Below are 7,163 nucleotides of genomic sequence, written 5' to 3'. Positions count from 1 at the left end.
TCTGAGATGTATTATTATTTGTACTTTACAGACAAAAAAAGAGGCTAAACAAGTAATTTGTCTATATTTATATAGATACTCAGAAGAAGGGCTTGTATTTCTAACCCAAGCAAGGCTGTCTAGCTTTAGATTGAAATGTGCTTTTGGTCACCATAATGTACTATAGATCTGAGTTGTATCTCTGATGGGGTGAGGGGCAGGGAAATGCCACATAAACACTGAGAAGCATTGGAAGGTAGGAATCCTATGTTCATTGAAGTTAATTTTGTAAAGATGGGAATGTTCCTCTGATCTTCACCTCTTGAAAGCTGGAGTTACAGATATGTGTCCCCATGTCCAGTGATCTGATATTCTATGTTCTTAATGGTGGATGAGGACCTGAGTGCACTCATTCTGTTGGTGCACCTTCCAAACAAAGAGTTACTCTTCAAACTAAGTCCTGAATGAGCTCTGGGTCCCAAACTCAGAGCCTTGCTTCACCAAATAAAGCTGAAATTTCTGGCATTCTTGCTGACTATGTTTGAGCTCTTGACAAGTTCATTTGGGTGGAAGAATGTGTGAATCAGCCAAGCTCTACAAATCTTTGAGACAGCCAAAGCAGATTTTGTTTTTATAAACAGAAGCATTCTTCTCCACTGTAATGTCTCGTTTTCAGTAAAATGTTGTTTAATTTGCAACCATATTCTGTGCTTGATAGACTAGCTATTGGCTATTTCCCTGAAATTTGTACAATTTGAAAATATTTAATATTCACAACTCAAACTATTTGTATTAAAGGGTGCTACATCACTAAGGAAAGATAAAATAGGAGCAAATGAAATCTGTACAATTTCATGGTATCTATAAATCTTCATACATCCAAATGAACTAAGACAGTTCTTTACTCACCACTGTATTTCTAATACCTGAAACAATGCCAGATTACATTGTAGGTGCTCAGAAAATATTTTTTTTAACTAATGAAGTAAGTAAAATCTTTCTTATTGCAACAATTGCTGAATAACAGGAATTAGAAACTTGTTTCAAAATACAGTAATGATTGAGGGCTGGGAATGTGGCTTAGTGATAGAGTTCTTGCCTAGCATGCATGAATCCCTAGGTCTGATTCCTCAGTACCACATAAACATAAAAAGCTGGAAGTGGTGCTGTGGCTCAAGTGGTAGAGCGCTAGCCTTGAGCAAAGCTCATGGACAGTGCCCAGGCCCTGAGTTCAAGCCCCAGGACTGGCAAAAAAGAATAAAATAACAGTTGAGAGCTGAGTTGGGCTTTATCTTAATACTAGTGCTAGGAATTGGTGTGGTATCTAGGCTCTAAAATGCCAGTAGTCAGGAAGCTGAGGCTCCTAACTGACATACTGGCCTACATTTGTCATTTAAAATTTTTGGTGATTCCTTTTTGCTCTGCTGAAAGTCTAAATTAAGTGTCTGATTTCTCCTTGCAATTCAGGTTACTTGGTTGTCTTGTGATATCATATGTCCCCAAATATTATTCTATAGAATATTTTGTAGAGTTTTTAAATTGTAAGTATGAAAGCAATTCCCAGACATTGGCTACATCCTAAGGAGAAATCACAACTGAACTGAAAGACTAGGCATTCCAGAAAGTCTTAGTAGTGGAGGACTGTGGACATTGATAGGCAACACAGAGTTTCTATGTCAAATACAAAATAGGATCAACAACTACTTTTTTGGTGGGGGGGGGTGCCTGGGGAGGGGTACCTAGTCTTGGAGCTCTAACTCAGGGGCTGGGTGTTCCCCTGAGTAGTTTTCTTTTTTCTTTTCTTTTTTGCTCAAGGCTAGCGCTCTACCACTTGATAGCTTGAAACACACGTATCAAGAGCTACATAGTTCTGTATCTCAGATATCTGACATAAGCCTTATTGGGTAAAATGAAAAAGAAATGCTGAGCTGGGCACTGGTGGCTCATGCCTGTAATCCTAGCTACTGGGAGGCTGAGATCAGAGAATCAAGGTTCAAAGCCAGCCCAGGCAGGAAAGTCCATGAAACTCTTATCTCCAATTAGCCACCAGAAAACCAGAAGTGGAGCTGTGGCTCAAAGTGGTAAGTGTAAGCCTTGAGCAAGAAGACTCAGGGACAGAACCCAGGCTCTGAGTTCAAGCCCCATGACTGACAAAAACATGCATACATGCATTTCTTTTTGGAGGCTCTAATGAGAGAATTACATTCCTTGCCTTTCTAGCTTCTAGGGGCCCCCACATTGGCTATCTTTAGAGTCAGGAATGCAGCATGTATGTGATCCCAATTCATCCTCACCTCTCTCTGACCGTGACTAGGATGATAGTTATCACTGGATTCACCTGGCTGATGCAGGCTGCTCTTTCTTTTCATCTGAAGGTCCTTAGTTCAATGATACTGACACGATTCTTTGGCCATATATTTGTAGACCCTGGGGATTTGGATGTAGCCATCTTTGAGGCGTCTTACCCTGCTCACCACAGTGAGCACCCCATCCCCACTGAGGCCACATGGTTTGGCTGTTCCTGTGCCAGCCATTTTCCACAATGTCACCTTATCAAGGTGTTAGGCCCAGAAAAACTTACCAGTTTCAGCTAGATTGAGGATTCTAGAATCTCATGAGAGAGGAGAAGGGTTTTACCAAAACTCTTGTTCACAAAATGTATCCTCTTACATTGCATTTTAAAGATAAATAATACGTTACTCCACTGCCTAAAATACTTTAGTGCTTTCTCATTATACTTGTTACAGTACCAAAAAGTCCCCTTTGATCTAGTGTTTCCATACCTCACTAATTTTCTCTTTTAGAAGTTTCTTTCTTGCATACGGTACATAGCAACACTTTTCGTTAGTTTCTCAAGTGAAACAAGGATTTCTTGTTACGTGGCCCTCTGCATATTATTTCCTCTTTTATTTTTCCTTTTTGTTTTTCATTCATGGGGCTCAAACTCAAGACCTGGGCCCTGTCTCTAAGCTTTATTGCTCAGGGCTAGTGCTTTGACACTTTGAGCCACTGTGCCACTTTGAGCCACTGTGCCACTTCTGGTTTTCTGGTGTCTAATTGGAGATGAGTCTAACAGCCTTTTTTGCTGTGCTGGTTTTGAATTGCAATTCTCAGATCTCAGCCTCCTGAGAAGCTAGGATTACAAGTGTGAGCCACCAGTGCCCAGTCTATCTTTAAAATCTCTCATTCATATACTCCCATATGGATAACTCAGTTCTTCAGCCACACTCCTTGAGTGTGTCTCTCATTCCTTCTATTTTTCCTAACATTTCCTTAGTATTTTCATTTACAACGTGCATGTATGTATTTCCTAATTTTGTATGTTCTTGGTTTTCTTAGAAGGAACCCAGATTTTAAGACAGCGGCAATCACATACCTAGTACTTAGCATACTCTAGCTTATATAGTTAGGAAAATATTTAGTTTTTAGTAGATGAGTAAATTAAGTTTTAACTCTAGTAAAATTAAGCAGAGATATCCTCACTAAAGCTTCATCTACATCCCAGTAGAAGTATTGTAGATAAACAGTATGTTCCCTAAGTATTTATTCAAGGAATCTTAGATTCCACCTTTTGTTCTTCTAACTCACATAACATTTTTCTAAAATATTCCTTCCATCATCATCATTAATTGTCCAAAGAACTGCTATTACCTATCTTCTTTTCTATTCTTTTCTTTTCTAGGTCCAAGACTGGGACTCAAACTTGGTACCTGATGTTTTCACTCACTGGCTGACGCTTTGCCAACTAAGCCATGCCTCCAACCCCACTATTGCCTCTTTTTATCAAATTTAGTTTTTTCATTCTTCTAACTCTGAAGTATATAATATATTTCACAATTCTTACAATTACCTTACTATCTCAAATTAGTTCTAATGGTTTCATGTATGTGAATATAAATTGTTTAAAAGCGCCTGCAACTATGCTGGTTTTCTGTTTTGGCATGCCCTTTTTTTTTTTTTTTTGCCACACAGATGGTTAAAGTTAAAGAAAGAGACCATTATTCAAAAATGTGAAATAAAAACAAAGCTGACTTGCTTGCTATGTGTAAAAGTCCTGTTTAATATAAGCTCTCTGTTGAGTGTGTGTGTGTGTGTGTGTGTGTGTGTGCGCGTGTGTTCCTGGGGATGAAAACCAGATCATCCTGCATGCTAGATGAGCAAGCTCTACCACTGAGCAACACTCCCACAGAAAGTTTTAGGGACTGGCTGACTTTGGAAGTGAAAGTGGGTACATGTGAGGCTTAAAAGTATGACTACTAAAACAAGACTGTTCCTATTTGGCTGACTTTAAAAAGTATGAAGATCACCATTGCTTGGTTGTTAAAATAATTTTTTTAGCCAAGCACTACCTCAGGAGGCTGGGATCTGAGGATTGTGATCTGAACCCAGCCCAGGTAGAAAAGTCTCCTTTGAGACTCTTATCATCACTCAGAAACTGAAGTGGTGCCGTGGCTCAAGTGGTAGAGCGCTAGTCTTGAGTACAAAGAAACTCAGGGACAGTGTCCAGGCCCTGAGTTCAAGCCCCAGTACTGGCAACACACACACACACACACACACACACACACAATAACCACAAAAAAAAATGGTGTTGGTGGCTCACACCTATAATCTTGGCTACTCAAGAGGTTGAGATCTGAGGATCACAGTTTGAAGCCAGCCAGGCAGAAAACTCATGGAAACTCTTATTTTCAATTAACCAAAAGAAAACAGGAAGTGATGCTGTGGCTCAAAGTGGTAGGACCCTAGCTTTAAGCAAAATTGCTCAAGGACAGCATCCAGGCAGGCCTGTGACTGACAAAACAACAACAACAAAAACCTGAAACAATATTTCAATAATAATAAATAATTCAATAATAAATAATAATTAACAATAAAATGTTAAAAGTTGCACACACACGTGTATGCTTACAAAACCACACCTGTGTATATTTACAAAAACAACTAATAAACAGAAGATATTCTTTATTTTCATGCTGGTACCAGGACTTGAACTCAGCTTTCTGGCTCATGTCTGGCACTCAACCACTTGAGCCATGTCTTCCATATGGCTTACTGGTGGTTAATTGAAGATGAAGTCTCAGACTGTTCTGCCTGTACTGGCTTCAAATTTCCACCTTCCAGGTCTCAGCCTCTTAAACAGCTAGGATTACAGATGTGACCCACCTGGGTCTAGGCTAGCAGAGATTTAAACTGAATTAATAGTTCAATAACAACTTGGTTTAGTAAATAAGTCTATTAATTTTTTTTTGTTTTGTTTGCCAGACCCGGCGCTTGAACTCAGGACCTGAGCACTATCCTCGGCTTCTCTTTGCTCAAGGCTAGCACTCTACCTCTTGAGTCACAGCACCACTTCTGGCCTTTTCTGTTTATGTGATGCTGAGGAATCAAACCCAAGGCTTCATGCATGCTAGGCAAACACTCTACTGCTAAGCCACATTCCCAGCCTTATTCTCAACTTTTGTAGATGCAGAAGAGATTGCATCTAGAGTGGCACTGCTTTTTTGCTTTGTCATTCAGAGGACAGTTAATGTTATTTATTTTCTACTCTTTCAGATAACTCTCATTTTCCTTTTATTTGTTGAGGACTGAATCCAGGGCCCCCAAAACCTCCAGACCACACTTTTTTTTTTTGATGCTTGAACATAGGACACATTCAGATAACCAGAGGTCTGGCCCTGTACCTTTCCTGTTTACAGTCCTGGGTGGGTCAGCACAATGGGTGGTAAGAGTATTCTTGGAAGCCTGGGACAGTTGGCATAACTACACATGGAAGAGACTGTGGGTTACAAAAATATAACTCACTAAACTCAAGCCAAATGTAACCCTAATTCAACTTTAGCTATATTTAAGAAATCCTTGCTAGCTACTCCAACACTAGATAAGAGGAAGCTTGGCAAAGAGGAAGTCACTGAGGACTAAAGATTGCTGTTAAAATATCTGACTTTTACAGATTTTACAAAAGCATATAATTGTGTGAGTGTATCACTAGACTCCTTCCAGGGACTTGGGAAAGGGACAGTGCTAATGAGTTCTGAAGCTGCGGCTTCAGTAAATCTGTGCCAGAGACTAGAGCCATTCTTTAGTCTTTGACTACTTTACTCTCCTAAAAAGTATTTGAGAAATACCAGAAGTTTTGATGTGGGTAATATCTGTCAACTATTACCTGTATTAGGAGTTAAAGCATATAAAATACTCATTTAGGCCTGGGAATGTGGCTTAGCGGTAGAGTGATTGCCTAGCATGCATGAAGCCCTGGGTTCGATTCCTCAGTACCACATAAACAGAAAAGGCCGGAAGTGGCACTGTGGCTTAAGTGGTAGAGTGCTAGCCTTGAGCAAAAAAAGCTCAGGGACAGTGCCCAGGCCCTGAGTTCAAGATCCAGGACTAGCAAAAAAAAAAAAAAAAAGAGCTACTTAAAACACTCATTTAAACACACTTGTCGGGAGCCAAACTTGCAGCTAAATTCTTCCTGACCTCTGGCTGTTTTTTCAAGGACATGCAAGGACATGGCTTAATGGAAAATGCTTTACTATGTCTGCCATGAGTCCATTCTTATGTTAACCATCCTCACCCTGTCTTAGCTATGTCGGGTATTGCTAACTTCAAGCCTTTTTGTGTTCTGGAATTTTAAGCCTATGCTGTTTCCTGGTTTTCAAACTGCATTTATCCTGTAAGTTAAGAATAAACCTGGCGGCAGTCTTGAGTTACAATCTGAAGATACAGACCTCCCGTACCCCATCTTTGCCTCGTGTCTTTTTTCTCTTGTCTTGTATTTTTCCTTCTCTTTAATCCTCGCCCCCCTCATTCAGGATTCCCTTTTCACTGCTGGCTGGCTCGGCAGACACACTGATAAATGTCACATGTTAGCAAACTTTTTCTTCAAGAAAGGTCACATGCAATTTATTAACATTTTGAAGTTTCATTTAAATGCTCAGCACCATTTATACTACTGAGGTCTTGCGAAAATGCTTCCCAGTATTTAAATTTGTTGTAAGCATTCTCAGGGACCTTAATGCCTTTGATTGTCCTTAACGTTTGAGTATATTGGCACTACTATTGCCAGCTTTATATATGCTTCTGCATATACACATTTAGGTAAGCTGACTCACTGGCTTTGTAAATTTTTTAATGAAGAATTTACAGAGAAGTGGGGGTATTTTAACCATTTCTGCAAAGCTTTTTTT

General features: G+C 39.7%; 1 non-coding gene across 1 annotated transcript; it reads right to left on the bottom strand.

The window, feature by feature from the left end:
- Window positions 1–6,965: 6,965 nt before the first annotated feature.
- Window positions 6,966–7,094, bottom strand: LOC125347444. Its single transcript, XR_007210220.1, has one exon. It is a non-coding gene; the product is annotated as a small nucleolar RNA SNORA33 (small nucleolar RNA).
- Between the last annotated feature and the right edge of the window lie 69 nt (window positions 7,095–7,163).

This window comes from Perognathus longimembris, chromosome 2, assembly GCF_023159225.1.
Source record: "Perognathus longimembris pacificus isolate PPM17 chromosome 2, ASM2315922v1, whole genome shotgun sequence".
In the NCBI taxonomy this organism is placed as follows: Eukaryota; Metazoa; Chordata; class Mammalia; order Rodentia; family Heteromyidae; genus Perognathus; species Perognathus longimembris.
This window is presented reverse-complemented; position numbering and strand designations above follow the sequence as displayed.